Below are 17583 nucleotides of genomic sequence, written 5' to 3'. Positions count from 1 at the left end.
TCTTTACTCCTGAATCATCTCAAGGAAAAGTCTCGAGTAAACCTAAACCCTCACAAAATCATTACCCATTAATTCGAAACCAAAAAAAAATCAAACCATGCAAGAGAAACTGTTAATTAAAAGCATGAACAAGGAGAAACAGTTACCATTTGAAGCAAAAGAGTTAAGGAAAGATATTATCGTGTTGCATAAGCATGGGTTACCTACCAAGAAGTGCTAAGTTTAATGTCTTCATCCAGACTAAGAAAGAATTAATCACCTCGAATCATATAGCAATAATCAAAACAATTGTGGATCATCTGCATCAAAAATTGTTATCACAGACAAAAGGAAACTGCAACAAACCAAGAAATGGAATAAACATAGCACACCCTTGCCTAGTTTCCTGTTTAAAACAACTACATCTAGTTGTGGTTCAGGTTCAGGTTCTATAAAGGGGTCTAAATAAAATCTTTTCATGGTTTGCACCTCCTCATAAATAAGATCCGAAATATCAGGTTCTAAGGTGTGGAAAAATTTAGAAGCACACAATAATAACCTGAATAATTGAGGATCCTTTAAGTCAATTAGATTTGACTCACACAATTGACCATAATGAGATTGGTGGTCATTCTTAAGCAAAAGTGTCAATTTTAATTTCCTAAAGTACTTAGGCTTAGTCTCAAAACTTAATATTCGACACATTTGAAAATCATACATTCCCACATTTGGAAGAAAAATATTTGGTGGGAAAACAAAGTCAATCTGGGTATCATAGACTGAGTCAACCACATCAAACAGAGGATGGGTTTCTAATAACTGAACTTCCTTATGGACATCACTATGTTCAGGAAAACGTGTATGAAGATAATCTTGTAAAATGGATGAGGCACATATGTCAAGTCCCAAGTGAGGGATCTCTGTAAGAGCTAAAGCTAAGGTACATTGATAATCACCCCAAACTTAGAGGTTTTAGTGTCTCTAGATAAACTAGTCACAATCTTCCTAATTTCAAGGTCATCAGATTCCTGAAAATGGTCAATTGATTCTTCTAAGTTATAATCGGAAGGTGCATCCTCAATCATCGTATTTGAAAGCTCTACGAGTTCATCTTCTTTTTCTAAGAATAATATTTCTAAATCGCTAGACTATCATCGACTTCGAATATCCTCACTCATCATTATCTGAGAACCTATGATAACAATATTCTCAGAATGAACTCGTTCCTCAAAACTATCATCGACTTCGTAAAAAGAAAATTCTACATTGTCTAAAACAGTATCTCTAGTCAAATCCTCGTCCTTTTGAATAGGTGAATAATTATTAAAATTACTTGGATTTGAACTAAAAACATTATCATTATTAAGCTCAATTGGAGTAACAAATTCTTGATCACTATACCTACTTATTTCAAATTCTTCATCAACACTATCCTCATCATAATCATCATTATAATAAAATGAAAATGGTTGAACCTCATATAAACAAGTAGTGTTATCAATTTTATCCTCGTCATCTTGATTAATTATTTTCGCTCTGAAGATCTAGATATCTGTCCCGAATGTAAGTGTAGCATAATGGTTGTCAGTTGGTTATCCTTATATGGCAAAGAACAAGCAATATAGGTGCTCGAAATCAAATGCCACAAACTATTATTCAATTTGTTGAGGTTTTTGATGTATGGGGAATTGATTTTATGGGCCCTTTTGTCAATTCTAGTGGGAATTATTATATCTTGCTTTCTGTTGATTATGTATCGAAATGGGTGGAAGCTAAGGCCACCCCAACTAATGATTCTAAAGTGGTTTCAGATTTTGTGCAAGCAAACATTTTTGCAAGGTTTGGAATTCCAAGAGCCATAATTAGCGATGGGGGTTCACACTTCAAAAACAGGTTCTTGCAAGGCTTGTTAAGGAAGTACAATGTGTCACATAGGATTGCAACACCTTATCATCCCCAAACAAATGGACAAGCCGAGGTTTCTAACCGGGAGGTGAAATCCATTCTTGAGAAGACGGTGAATCCAACAAGGAAAGATTGAAGCATGCGACTTAATGATGCTTTGTGGGCTTATAGAACCGCATACAAGACACCTATCGGGATGTCTCCCTTTAGACTTGTGTATGATAAACCTTGTCACTTACCCGTGGAAATTGAGCATAAAGTGTTTTGGGCTATTAAGCAATGCAATATGGAGTTGGATGGTGCTAGAACGCAAAGGAAGTTGCAACTCCAAGAGCTAGAAGAGATTCACAATGATGCATTTGAAAGTTCACGTATTTACAAGGAAAAGTCAAAGGTATTTCATGATAGTATGATCACAAAGAAACAATTTTCTATTCGTCAGAAAGTGCTTTTGTTTAATTCCCGTTTGCAATTATTTCCGGGTAAATTAAGGTCACGTTGGATTGGACCTTTTATCGTGACTAATGTGTTTTCTCATGGTGCAGTGGAAATTCGTAGCTTATCTACAGGAAATGAGCTTAAAGTAAATGGGAACCGGTTGAAACCATATTATGAGAACTTCTGTTCAGAAGTCGTGGAAGGAGTTAACCTTGTGTAAGTAATCCCTCTGGAGGAGCCTTAGCATGCAAGGAGATAGTCGGGCTGACGACTTTAAACCAAGCGCTAAGTGGGAGGCAACCCATCGGTTTTGTATCTTTATCTTTCCCTTTTAATTTTTAAGAATTTTATCTTTGTTTTTGCATATCATTTGCGGAATTTCCCACCTTGAACTTTACTTTGAATGACTAAATTTTACATTGAGGACAATGTAAAGTTTAAGTGTGGGGAGCATTTATATGCTTGTATAGTTAGTTGATTTGATGCCTTTAGTGAAAAATAAAATAAAATAGAAAAATAAGAAAAAGAAAAAATTGCTTTATAAACTCCGAAATCTAGCAACTTGTGCCTTGCACTAATGAAAACATAGGAGTTGAGGAACCCATTAGTAGAGTCTATTCATATGAAATCGAACAAAATATAAAAATAAATAACATGTTAGTTGTCACCATATCACGTTCTATTTTTATTTTTCCATATTTATCTATTGTTTCTCTAAGTGATTTGGTGGGGCACCATCATCGAATTGTTATCATTGCTAGGATGAAATTGAGTGATTGAGTTACTATAAAAAAAAAAAAAAAAAAAAGACCCGACTAATTTGACCAAACGGTGTACATAAAAAAAATTGACACTTGGATAGCAATATGTGTGTGTTCTCCCTGTCTTCGTCGCCTAAACAAGCTTGGAATGCAGGATCCATGGGAATTACCATGTAATCTGCTGACGAGAATCATGCGCTTGGATTCAAAAAGATCCAATCATGTTGTCGATTTGAAAAAAAAAAGAAAAAAAACTGGAAAAAAAAAGAAGGAAAAAAATTATTATTATTATGTTGAATAAAATCGATCATTGGTTCCCTTGTATATTCCAGTGAATTGATCTAGAATTAAGTTTGTCGACCGCTGGTTCCCTTATATATGCCAGCTGTGTTGATATTATAATTCAGACCAGTAGCTCAATCCAATAGGATTTTTAGGTTTGTTTTGGCAGTGACCTTCAGACAGATATGCGAAACACCGTTCACCTTGTCAACAGTTCAGCACCAACTACTTTCTATATCCATCTTCTTAATCTTTTCATGTGATTATGGTTGATTTGATTCCGAGTATTGTGGTTGTGTTTAACTTTGTGATAAAGTTATATTACTAATTTATGAATTGGATTTGAAAGTGGGTACTTCCTCCTGTAATCACTGATAGTACGCCAATTACAAAATGTTTAGTGTCATTTTTAGACTTTTCACAGGTAGATGGATTTTGGAAGTAAAGGTTTTGTAGGTACACCTCTTGTAAACCTTCACGAGACTAAAGCTCGTCCACTAGGGACACCTAGAGCTAAGAGTAACTGTAGCCTCGACGAGACGGAGTTGTTTGTATGTTTTAGAATTATTTTGTTTGATTTGCTCGAGGACTAGCAAAGTCTAAGTGTGGGGGAATTTGATAGGTGTCTAAAACACCTTAATAGTTATCTATTGTTTATGCTTTCTTTGCTAAGTTTTCTTGTAAATTATGTATCTTATGTTTGCTTTTGAGTGTTTAGGTACTTTGGAGTCATTTGGAACAAAAGAAGAAGAAACGGGCAACAAGGTGCAACTGCAGTTGGAGGCGGATTATTTCTCATTATTTTCTTTTATTTCTTAATTTCTGTCTAAAAAACATGTCAGCTTTAGTGATGCAATTATCTGTCTGAAAAGCACGAATGCTTTAGTGATGAAGAGAAATTGAAGAGAACAAGTGAGTCTGAGATGTAATAGGCGGCTGCTGTTAGTGGAAGATTTCGAAAAAAACGCGAAAGCGTCGGCTCGTATGCAAGCACGATGGGGAGCTCGGCGATTACGGGACAACCTGTTGAGTTGTGTTTATTGGTTGTCACTGTTGGTGGCTTGAATCTGATTGCTGTGTGCCTACACTTTGGGGTTCTCAGAGCTGGGGTGGTTAAATCCAGTTTCAATTCCTACAAAAGACCTAAATTACAGAGAAAAATCATTTCTCTCATCATTGGCTCTTCTTTCTTTCACTCTACCTGAAGCCAAGAGAGACGCGGCAGCAAGATCGTGAAGTTGAGACATCGAGAGATTGATGGGGTTCTTGAGGATTTCTGAATCTGTTATCATATTGACAGGGAAGAATAATGGTTGTTGTTGGTAATTTGAAGTCAAGAAGAAATCAGAAGATTAGGGTTACTGTTGTTGCTGTTCTTCATGGGTGTGAGGAGATTGAGAGGGTTTGGCTGCGATTTGAAGTCAAGAAGGAAACGCAAGTTAGGGTTGGAGTTAGTTTCGAATTTGCAGTGGTAATTCAATTGAATTTATGGGTTGTCTTAGGTTCAGGGTTACATCGAGAATCAGTTGGTGTTACTCTGAAATGGAGGAATGGATTTCGTAATCAGATGGAGATTTTGATAAGGAACTGAAGCTGTTGCAGCTGGGTAAGCAATCACAGGGAGAAAAATGGTGTCCTGAGCAGATGGAGTTGCAGTTCAGATGGCTTGAGCTCATTACAGGGAAGTGTGTTGGTGTTTTTGATGGATTTTGGGGTTTCTGCTGATGTTATTAACAAGTTGGATATGGAGGAGAAATTGGTTGTTATTATTGAGTTGAACTGAAGTGCACGGAAAAGTGGAGCACTGGTAGTGGTCTGGTACTGAAATTCAAGATGGAGGTATTGTTTGTGCAGTGATGGACTTGAGCAGAAAGGCTGGTGTGTGCATTACAGAAGCTACAAAGGGTCAATATGAGTTGCTGGTAGAGATTGTGATGGAAATGAGTATGAGAAGTGGCTGTAAGCAATGATATTTGAGAATGTGCTATTGTTATGATGCTGGAAATTGCAGGGAGTAATGAATGGTGAACTGTAATGGAAGCATGTGAAGCTGATGGTGGTCATTACAGCTGAAATGGAGCAAGGAATGACGCTGATGGGTTTCTGAAGCTGGGTATATTGTTGGTACTGGTGTTGCAGGTGCAGGAGAATGAATGCAAGGGTCAGTGATGAGCTGAGAAGATTCAGAAATGGTATTGAATTTGAGTTGCAGAATGAGTGGTTGTGCCTGAAGTAGATGAATGTCAAGGACAAGTACAAATTACAGCATCAGATGGCAAGTACTGAGCTTGTTAATGGAAATGAAGTGCAGGTACTGGTGACAGTGAAGCTGCAGTTCAGTGAGGTGGTCATGGGTTCAACCAGTTGCAGCTGCAAATTTGTAAGAAGAGTGAGGGATTATAGGTTATAATGATTGCAGTTGCAGTTGACTGAGCTTGAGATGAAGCATTGCAGGCATTTGAGCATTGCAGGAAAGGGTTGTTGGATCTGTTGATTGCAGCATGTTGCTGCTAATGCTGAGGAGTTGCTGGAGCTACAGGTGCAGCGAAGGTTGCTTACAAGAAGGGTTTATGGTGCTGATAATGGAGGCCAGGGGTTCAGGTAGAGGAGCTTGTTGGTCGGTATGAACTGCAGGAAGAACTATAGTGGTGATTAAAGTTGCATGTAGGTGTTGGATGTTACTGTGATAGGGGTCATAAACACCTAGATTTATTATCTATTGATTAATGCTTTCTTTGCTATGTTTCGTGTGAATTATGTATTTTATGTTTGTTTTGAGCTTTTAGGCGTTTTGGAGTCGTACGGAGCAAAAAAAGGAGCAAAAAGAAGAAGAAATTACACAATTTGAACAAGAAGGGCATAATTTTCATTTCTGGGCAAACACTATCTGGAGCCCAGCCAAGGTTGAGGGGCTACTATTGGGTGGTCACATCCCAGCTCAGTGGGTGCAAATAGTTGTCCCACTTTTATAACCCTAAAATGAGTTTCTCCCATTCATTCGTTCCTACATCTGATAATTGAGGAAAAAAAGGAGAATGAAGAGCAGCAGCGACAGCAGTTAAAATCGAGATCGAAATGATATTCATAATAGAAGAGCTTCAGGAGGAATTGAAGTTGGAGATTGATGCAGACATGAACTATTGGTCGAAAGCCAAGAACAAAGAAGAAATTGATGAGGGTTAAGATCGAGAAGGGATTGCTGTGAAGATCTCAGAGAATGATTGATTGAAGAATTCAAGCTAATGGGTCTGCGGATGATTAGGGTTTCGATTTGTATTTGCAGCTAATGGGTCTTATGGTGGTTAATCGATTGTCGCTGTGAATGACGCAAACGGAAAATCAAGACAGGGAAGAAGAAGTTGTTGCTGAGGAGAGAATCAGATCGAATTGAGGGTTTTCAATCGAGAAGAGGAGATAACAAGATGATTTTGGTGTTAACAGCAAGGAATTGGAGGTGGGTTTGTGCCAAATTTGATAGTGAAGCAGAAATATGTGTTGATTTCCTCAGGAAAGGGCAGATGAACAATTAGGGTTTCAGTTGAGAAGAAACTAGGTTCAGCAAATGGGGATCTGTAATGGATGAAGTCTGAACTGGAGATGAGAATTGATTCTTGAGAAGTGGTGGCTGAGCTAGATTGAGTCTGAGATGCAATGGATGCAGCTGAGATGTTCCTGCAACAATTGATTGTGAGCTGAAATTGCAGGGAAGAGTATGAGGCAACTGAAGCTGAGATGAAACTGGGAGCTATAGAAGATGCAGTCAAGCCATGGTGTTGGTTAGTTGTTGCAGGAATTGAATGCGTGGGTGTTACTGAAAACACAGAGATGGAGCTTATGATTGTTTTGGTGCTGTGGCAATGAATTCAGAGTTTGCAGCTGTGCTTTGGTGGTATTGCAGTGTTGCAGGGGTGTGTAGCTATGACAGTGGAATGTGGTAAGAGCTCAAAGAGGTGATAGCAGTTGTGGTCCTGAGATGATGCAGTGAGAATGCAGGAGTAGTCAGCTGGTCTTGCTGCTACTGTTGGTGCCAATCGCAGTGACCAGCATATGGAGTTGAGCCTTGAGTAGAATGCCAAATGATACAGGGAAGTGATGCTTGTCTGTGTGCAATGAGCAAATCTGGAAATCGCAGGTGCAGTTTTGGTGGAGTTATCAAGCAATGGAGAAATGGGTATTGGTGTTGTTGAAGCGGCGACTGAGATGGAATTGGATTGGTCTGAGGTGGTTGTGAATTTGAATGGACTGCAACGTGTGAAGTGATGCTGATTGCCAAGGGTTATGGATGTATGAGCTACAGTGAATGCAGTGGATGATGCAGATTGAGGCTAGTTAGGTGATGGTTTTGCAGTTGGAAGTGGACTTGTTGGTACAGTGCTGATGTTGAGCAGATATGTGCCAGGTGATGTTGTTGGTGGTTCTTTGTTGAGGTGTAGCTGCAGTTGGTAACGGGATGGTGATTGTTGAGCAGTGTAGCAGTGCTGCACAACGGTTGTGCAGTAGAAGAGGAGCCATTATGCACAATGATTGTGCAGCAGTGGTATGGCTGGACTGAGCTGTGTGATGCACCATCATTGTGCAACACACAGTTCTGGCTTGGGCAAGACTCTGGCCTGACAAGTCAGTTCAGTTAGACTCTGACTCAGCTGAGTTATTTGAGTCAGCTTCTGAATCGGTCTGACTTTGACCGATTTGACCGTGACCGGGCGGACTTTGCCGGTCACCTGAGACACTATTCCGACGACTTTTCCGGCAAGTTCCGGCGACGTTTTTTGGGCAGAGTTTCTACATGGGTTTTTCTCACTTTTGGGCCCATGGATTTTCATCTAATGGACTTTGAGGATTAAACCTAATTTTGGAACAAGAGAAGCATATAAATAGAAAATTCTTTCTCTAAACCTAGATATCTCCATATTATTATCTTTTTCTCTACTACTTTTGTTCTAGGGTTTAGACATGAAAACTCTTCTCTTTATCCTTGTTATGAACTCCATTAACATGAGCTAGTTTTTATTATTGGTTAAGGAATAAGTTGAATTTCCAAACATGGGTTTTGTTCAATAAATTAGTTTTGTCTCACAATTATCGATTATGATTCATTAGAAATATCGCATGTATGATTGATTGTTAGTTTCATCAAGTTGCAAATTGGTAGAACTCGTAATCATATCTATTGCTAGTTTAGGGTTTATTATACGTAAACGTGATACACCTTGAATACGAGTAGCATAATTGTGATTATTGCTTGTAGTGATACATCCTACCGTCACATGTGAGTCATAATCTTTGTTAAATCGGATTAGTGCTTTTACACGTTCGATTGCTTTGATTGGCCTGATTTCATAAAACTTAGTGCATCTAGGGATTTAAACTTGATAGCGCTTTTACACGTTAGGTTGTTCTCTTAGGTAGAATTCATATTCGCATCTTTTAATGTGTTTGTTGATGATAAGAGGAAATTAGCGGGATATTCTTGCGATCAAGGTATCCTAGGGCCTTTGATAAAAATTGAGATTAAATATCAATTCTAGTTATTGTTGAAAAACATGTTTGTGGATGAAAACAGATCCTTAATCAATTTCTTTAGTCTTGATTTGCGTGTTTGCTTCGCTTTATTTATTTTGTTTGCTTTTATTTTACTTTTAGATTATAAAAATCAGAAAATTCCCCCTTGTTTATTTAAGAAACCGAAACAACTTGACAACCTAGATCCTCTCTGTGGGAACGATCCTTTCTTACCCTTGCTATATTTTATATTTTGAGTAGTGAGAAAGTAATTTATTTTTGATGCATACGACAGCGATCATACTGCAGGGAGTGATGTACAAGGACACAACAGAGCTGGGATACTTGAGTCTTGTGACTGGTAGAAGAGAGAAGTAATGGATCTGTGGGAATGAATGAATGACAGTGATTGAGAATGCTTTGTGTTTATGAGGAAAGTGTGGCTATCTGACTCGTAATGGCAGGAATTGGAGCTACAAAAGATATGGAGGCAGCTAAAGCAAGGGACTTGCTTGTAATCACTGAACCAGTTCCGCATGAAACAACGCGAAAACGTAGTGAGTATGGTGAGCTGGTGGTACTAGTTCCGGTTGTCGGATTTCGGAACTTGAAGCATGAATCATAATATTTCAGTGAATCATAATATTTCAGTGAATCATAAAGGTAGAACGTGTTGGATGCAAGAGTTAGCTGCATGATATATGAGTTCGGAGTCGCGCTTTTGGGTATGCTTTTGGCTTAAATGGTTCTTTTGTGAATGTATGGACTGAGTTGAGGTGCTGGAAGTATACAATTGCCTGGTGACAGTTTCTGATTATTCAGGTGGCCAGAGACAAATTTCCGGTGACAAATTCCGACAACATCAACCGGATTCCGGTCGGTGAGCCCAGTTTCCCGGCGACCAACTTTGGACAAAGATTTTCACATGGGTCTTTCTACATACGGGCTTGGTGGACTTCTATTTATTGGACTTTTGAAGACTTGACCTAAGAAGAGATACAAAAGGGAAGATTTCTACAACTTGGAGGAGCACGTATTTTCTTGGAGCTAAGGATAGAGCCGCTTTTGTTTACGCTACTAGGGTTTGCTTTGCTTTCATCTTCTTTATTTGATTATTGATTATGATGAAATCCATATCTATGAGTAGCTAAATCTTATATTATTGGTTAAGGATGCAGTCCTATATCCATAACTTGTGCTTGATTAATGCATTAGTTTTCTCTCTTGATTATCGTTCAAATCTCTACTATCTTTAATAATCACATGATTGATGTATTGTGATAGGATTAGATGTTTGTTTGTTTAAGTGGCCAATTAATTGAACTTGCATCCTTTTCCATAGCTATTTTAGGGTTTTTCATCGAGCGATAACCCCGAATATAAGTAGCATGATATGCTCACGGTTTGTAGTGATACACTCTTGTGATCATATGTAGAGTTTGACCATTGTCCGAATTGTCATACGCAATGTATGATAATTGAATTGATTAGCCTATTTCCAAAACTTAATGCTCCTAGGAATTGAACTTAATTAGCGCAAGGCATTAGGTTATTCTTTAGGTAAAATTCACATACGCAGCTCTAATGTGTGTGTTGATGAACTTAGAAAATTAATGAAATATCTTTCTCTCTTGATACTCTAGGCTTTTGATGATGAAGAGATTAAATTGTAATTCTAATCACGAATGCAATTACTTGTTTAAGATAGAAGATGAACTCCTTGACCAATATCTCTCTTTATTGATTATTTTCAATTATTTTCATTACTTTATTGCTTCGTTTATTTTGATGAAACAAAAATCCCCCATTGGTTACTAAGAAACTAGAATTTTTATAACAACAATTGCCTCTTTGTGGAAACGAACTCTTCCTTACCTTGTACTTCATTTATATTTTGTTGAGTAAGAAAGTGAATTATTTTTGACGCATACGACTGCGATCAATGGCCACATTGCTACAATGAGGATAATAACTTATGTTGTTCATCCTATGATTGAAATAGTTAATGACTTGTTGGAGACCCCCGATGTCGTACGGAACTTGGCTCTGAACAAAATTCCTTCTGGTTACTTCATGGATCTTGGAAAGCTCGTGACCACTTGTGAAAATCTTCGCTTTAACGTGAGATGGCTTCGAGAATGGCTCAACAATATCCAAGCTGAATTTGAAAAGTTGTTGCACTCTGGCCCTCGCTTTTCAAGAGATGCTCTTCATGGTGAGAATGAGTTCGCCCTTGGTAGTATGGAGATGAGGCGAGCTTCTATAATTTTAGAGGACTTTCAGAAAGAGATTTGGAGTGTAGAGACAACTGACCGGCATGAGGGTGATTTCCCGGGATCCATGTCTTGATTTCAAATGAGACACTTGCCGATGGATTTAATATCATGATAATTCTGAATGGTCTTGCTTCTGATGATCTCATAAACCTTGGAACTCGGCGACAACCTGTGAGAATATCTGCTTTCAATATGAGGTGGTTGTGAGAGTGGCTCGATTCTGTCAGGGTCCGTAGAGGTGAGTTGAGTTTAGGTCCTCGATTTTCAGAAATTTTCTTCATCTGGAGATGTGTATGGTATATGAAGAGTTGTAACATGCTAAGCAGGCAGCCCGAGATGCATAAGCCAAAGTAAAAAAACTGAACATGAAGCAAGAGATCTTCTCTAGGGAGCTTTGTCGGATGATTTTCTTCAGGGTTGATATTTTCTCTCTCTAAACCTTTTCCCTATGCGTCTAGTAAATGAAGCGGATCCTCATGAGTTCGAACTTGATGAAAAACCTAGATTTCTCCGTCGGGTATGCGAGTAGGTAAAAACCTTAAGTAAAATTCGTAATAGGAAGTTCTTCCTTGCGTGATCTTCACTCCGGAGGTTGTAGGAACTTCGTTTGACGTCTGATTTTGGTGGTTGATCCCAACTATCAAATAGAAAAGACATGCCTTTCATCTATTAGAGAAAAAATACGATTTGGAGATTATTTTCAGGTGATAAGTCCACGTGAAGTTGAACTCAGAAATATATGGTTTTTCAGCAGCTATATATTCCAGTGTTTTGATCATAACTCTTAGATTGTATTTCGGAACGTCCGGCCCTTTTATCACGCAGTAGTATGAACATACATTTTTCTTCGGGGGGCATCATCGAATTCTCTAATAAGTTTTCCATCTCGTCCAGTTAGATGGATGAAGTTTGAGCCACGTCTGAATAAGGTAGAAACTATAGACTTTTCGTTAACTTGATTGCGAACCCTAATTTGTCTCATGCGTGGATCCAGAGCAGAGGGAGGATTCAAACGCGTATTTTCTTTGGTACATGTATCCATTCGTGAAAACCTTTAAAAGGGGTTTGAAAAATCCCATCTTGCTTGATTATGGCAGAAAACCTAAATTAGGTGTGATGGGTGAGTTCTTCTCATCTTCGTCTTGCGAAAGCATTATGGCCTCTTTATTGTGGGATTGATTTCCAGTCCCCATAGGATAGCATCTTGTAAGTATAAATACGGTCACAAAGGTTGAATCACGTTGTCATAGGAGAAGGTTATTGTGCCCGAGGCTCGGTCTAGAGATCTGATTCTTACTCATATAGCTTTAGTGACAAGTAGCTGACTTGGGAAATTCCAAATTCTACCAATTTGTTAACGTGTTCCGGAATCTTCATGTCGACGGCGTAAGAGTTTGTCACATAGGAGTTGGATGTTTGGACAGTCTCATGTAAATCATACAGATGTATGATGCACGGTTCTTCGTTAATTCCCAGTATGATACAAAACCAGGGATTCTCATTGACTCGGGAGCTTGAAAAATAAAGTAGGACCCATGTAGCGTAGGAGATTGAGTCTTCAATGTGGGCAAGCGATACTCTGTGGGTTGGAGACGTCTGTGGAGAGTTGTGTAGAGTGTGCGGCCGCATGTGTCTTCCTGGACAAGATGAAGTTGTTGTTCCGCCTATACTAGGTGTCTTGACAGGGATCCATGTGAACTTGTTTTAGATAAATCATCTATCGAAATCTAACTCTCTTCTGGAAGATGGTAAACCAAAATTAATATAAGTAGACACGTCATAGGACCTATACAACAGTGAACGCATTATAGGACTAGTAATGCAAGAGACGTGCTTTAAGGACAATAGAAATCTGGTTTGCGTTAAGGTTGTTGATGATAGATTTCTTTGAAAGTCCCCACGGTTCATCCCAATTTGAGGAAATGTTATTTTTTGTTTGAGAAGCCATAAGTGGTCGTCGTGTCTTGTTCTTCGGTCGTCACGTCCAACTCTGACACATGGGCTATCTTATCGAACTGGTCTTTCTTAGAGAAGGGGCTTTGACTGAGGGAACTAGTATGCGTCTATATGAGTAGCGTGTGTCCTGGAGCAACGGTCACGGATCCTTCCCTTATTTACTTCAGTGATAGTAGTTGGTTGCGGTTGTATGACGAGTAATGAAGTTTTATCTGAATTATTGGCCTCACTTCAGATTTCTTTTCCCTTGATAAGTTCGGGTGGGTGCAAAGATAATCTCCTTCACCGTCTTGGGTGAACTAAGATCCCATCGTAAAATAAAGTTGGATGGTCGTTGGCGCAGTTGAGTTAGAGGCTCGCTGAACTGGTTGTAATTGCTGGGGCTAGTTTCTCATATTTCTGACAGAACAGATTTTGAGATAGCATATCAACCAGCGGTTTTGAACCTTCGGATAAGTATGAGCTTTGTCCGAGCATCATCTTGGAAAATAGTCTTGTCTGATACTTTGTTGCTTTCTGGTCATGATCCTCTAAAGCAGGAAGAACGACAAGTTGTATCTTGGATTGATATGGTAGTCCATGAAAGCAGGCGGCTCTACAACGTTTTGATTAGGTCACGAATTTTATGGTGCCTTTCCAACTTTTACTTAAGTTTATCCTGTAGATAATGAAAATAAAAAATACGACGGAAAAAGAACTAGGTCAATTGGATATATAATGAAATAATTATAAGTAAAATAGTAAAGTGAAGTAAACTTCCCGAGTCCCCTGTGATCAGGTTGAGGGCCCTTGAACTAAACGAATTTTGGAGCAAATATTCGTCAGAATCTCCAAGTTTAGAGCGTCATCTGGTCCTTGAGGTCCTTGAGGGTGATAAGGTCGGCTGGATGGTTGCTCCTTTGCTCTGTCGCGTTCGTAATGAGATGTATCTTCTTCAGTGAGGTCGATTGCAGGCAAGATCCCGTCAGTGCTATGCTATTCTCAGCAGTTTTGGTACTCCTTCTTTAGGAAACGTGTACTCGATCTGGATTTGTGGATCTATCCCTATTGGTAACTCTAAAGGTGTTTTCAGATAAGTATGGATGTCGATCTGAGATTTTGCAAGATTCTGTTGAGTCCCCAGGAGCTCGCTTTGGTGCCTACCCAACATTTTCAAGGATTAACAATAGATTTTCATGAAAAAAGGCTACTGGGGCGTTTTGTTATGCAGGAAGATATCCATGTGATCCGGGACGCACTAACCTATTCACTAAGGTCAAACTCGAAAGAGTGAGAAAGTGTTGGTAGGGATAAATCTCTCGGCTAAGTCTGTAATAGATTTACAGAGACTGAATCAATGGAACGTTCTTTTTTTTGTGTTTGGATTGTTGGAATCGTCTTCCTTCCTAAGAGACCTTGATTGATATCTGTAAAAACCTCCCACTGTGGTCGCCAAAATGTAGTTACCTAAAATCTGAGAGAAGCTAGAAGTGAGATTCTAGGGTTTCTGAAAATGAGTTACGGGAGGTTGAGCACGAACATTTTTCGCCTAAACCACGCACAATGGCCGTTCAAAGGCTGCTTCAGTCACAGGGAAGAAGGATTAGGGCTGGTCTTAGGGAGGAAAGCAGATGAAGAGAGAGATCAGAGAACAAGTTATTGCTCTGAGAGGTTATTTGAAAGATGATCGTAGCTTGGAAAATAGATGACCTATTTATAGCTGGATTCTCTAATCTCAAGTCGGTGAAGATAAGGTTTGCTTTCCGTGCCGTGCGGAACAATTATCCCGTCTCTTCAGGAATATGGATAAACTAGGTTGAGTTTATCTCATTATTCCACCGCCTTTATTCTCTTCTGCGATAGAAATAAGCCGGGTATTTCTCACACGTGTCGTAGACCGCCAAACCAAAATCCTAATTGATATATCCCCATTTGTGTGAAGCTGAGTCAGCCTTTGTGATGATGTGTTGAGATAGAAATATTATTTTTAGCCGAGTTGGCCAAGATAGAGAGATATTCGCTGATTTGTGAGAATGACTAGGATGAGTCACGTGAAAAGGAATGGAATTCCTTAGGAATCGTGTGCAAAGTGTGAGAGGAGCTGAGGCTGATCTCCCTCTTTCCATGGCCGGTCACACATGCCATGTGAAAACCATATTATTGTTTATAGGTCCCTTTGTTGAGCATGCAGTGCTCAAGAGAGCCTATTCACGTTTTTGGATTCAAACTCAATCTACTAGCCATGAGTGTATTTGAGAGGCTGAGAAATATGCTTGAGCACTAGGTAAGGCGTGTTCCTATCATGTGAATCTATCCGAGATTTTGAGGAGAGATTTGAATCTCTTCAAGATTTTGTGAAAGGCTCAAAAATCTCTCTGTGATTTTTGCAGAGAAATTTTGAATCTCCCAGAGATTTTTGCGGAAGGCTCAAAAATCTCTCTGTGATTTTTGCAGAGAGATTTTGAATTTCTCAGAGATTTTTGCGGACGGCTCAAAAATCTCTCTGTGATTTTTGCAGAGAAATTTTGAATCTCTCGGTGATTTTTGAAGAGAGATTTTTGCGGACGGCTAAAAAATCCCTTTGTGATTTTTGCAGAGAGATTTGAATCTCTTTGAGATTTTTGCAGCCGGCTCAAAAATCCTTCTGTGAGTTTTGCAGAGAGATTTGAATCTCTCTGAGATTTTTGCGGACAGCTCAAAAATCTCTCTGTGAGTTTTGCAGAGAGATTTGAATCTCTCTGAGATTTTTGCGGACAACTCAAAAATCTCTCCGAAGATTTTCTTAACAGATCCGTATCTCTCTGCAGTCAGCTGGGACTCGGCCTGAGGAGAGAGAGAAAAGGCGCCCGATTTAATGTCTCCGCGAGACTTTACTCACTTGTCTTGACCAGCGTGTCTTGCATAGATGTGCTAGGAATCAACTGTGTGTCCATATGACGAGCCAACAAGACCAGTGTATCTCGAAAGGATGTTCTAGGAGTCTGTCGAAAAGGCTCAGAGGTAGAATAACCAGCGTATCTCGCGGGGATGTCCTAGGAGTTATCCGGAAACCTCAATAAGTCGAGTCAGAGCCTAGAGCAGACATGACCAGTGTATCTCGCGATGATGTACTAGGAATCAGTCTTTGGTCTCAAATAGGGTGAGTCGTGCTTACGGGAGATATGCAAAACTCCGCTCTGGGTCATAAGTCCATTGGGGACATATTTACGCATCTACAGAGCCTACATGACCATCAGCATCTCGTTGAGGACGTATACTAGGAATCATGGCATCACAATCAGCTGCGTCTCGCGAAAACATGCTGGAATTGTGGCTATTCTGGTTCTTAAGTCTGCCAGAGACGTTTTACTACATAACCTACGTGACCAGCAGTATCTCGTTGAGGATGTGCGTTAGGATTCACGACATCACGACCAGCAGTGTCTCGCGAGGACGTATACTAGAAATCGTGGCTAAGGATGCCTTGAGGACCAAGAGATTAATCTCTCCCGTGAGAGTTGAATTATGTCTATAGGGTTGAAATGACGCTTTTTCCCTTTATCCAAATCTCACCATCTACACTAGCATACTATAACCTAGAATCCCTAGGGTTGCAGTGACCTTTTATTCAGGACTATATCCTTTATACATTTCATGCATCAATTTGATAGTTGAATTTAGGATTTACTCGATAAAGCACTCCCGTAAGCCTAATAACCAAGTGTTGTGGCAAACAGAAGTGACGTTGAAAATCTTCATCAGAGTACACACATCCGTTGATAAATAATCACATATCATTTGTTGATGTCTTTCTTCTCGAAATCTCCACGTATATTTGCTATTGGTTCTAGAGCTCGCGGTACTTTCCCCGTATATAATTGTATCATGACATTCGTCATCGTTCTCTTATCGTTTATATCTTCATCCATCTGATCCAACCGATACATCCACACTTGTTGTTGATTAAGATAGAGTAACGCACTGTCCGCGCTTCCTCATTTTCCAAATCGAGATCTATAAGAAGAAAAAAGAAATTAACTGGAAGATTGAAATAAGAAATATATTAATTTTTTTTGATGATATCTGTGAAAATAGAAAATAAATAGAAATAGTATGAGCTTATTGATGGATGAATGAAGATTTATATATGCATGATTTACATATAGCCATTGGATTACCGGTTAGAAACATACCCGCTGTTATCGAAGACAGAGACGACCAATTCCAGTTGAAAACCGAAATTCGGCTCAATCTGGAGTAAACATCCCAATCAAGGAATCATCACTGCTATTCTCTTTTCCCACTGCGAGAGAATGAGTTTGCCCATCACATGGACCATCAAATAAGTTATTTTTGCAAGTCTCCACTGGACTTGCTACCGAGGAGGCATGTTGTCGTGCTTTAGTGACATGTACTTTGCCCTCAAAGAGGCATGTTGTGTTTTAGTGATTTGTAGGCTCGCAATAACAAAGCACACTCTTAAACCCTAGAAGGATAAAACCTTATTTGTCAAGGTGGAGTATCAG

At 39.3% G+C, this 17583-nt stretch overlaps 1 long non-coding RNA gene across 1 annotated transcript; it reads left to right on the top strand.

Annotated features, from left to right (window-relative positions):
- The first annotated feature begins 4540 nt into the window (after positions 1–4540).
- On the top strand, positions 4541–8260 carry LOC113297796. The gene is made up of 2 exons (XR_003333720.1): positions 4541–6029; positions 6152–8260. It is a non-coding gene; the product is annotated as an uncharacterized LOC113297796 (long non-coding RNA).
- Positions 8261–17583: the final 9323 nt, after the last annotated feature.

Source organism: Papaver somniferum, chromosome 7 (genome assembly GCF_003573695.1).
Source record: "Papaver somniferum cultivar HN1 chromosome 7, ASM357369v1, whole genome shotgun sequence".
NCBI classification, from domain to species: Eukaryota; Viridiplantae; Streptophyta; class Magnoliopsida; order Ranunculales; family Papaveraceae; genus Papaver; species Papaver somniferum.
This window is presented reverse-complemented; position numbering and strand designations above follow the sequence as displayed.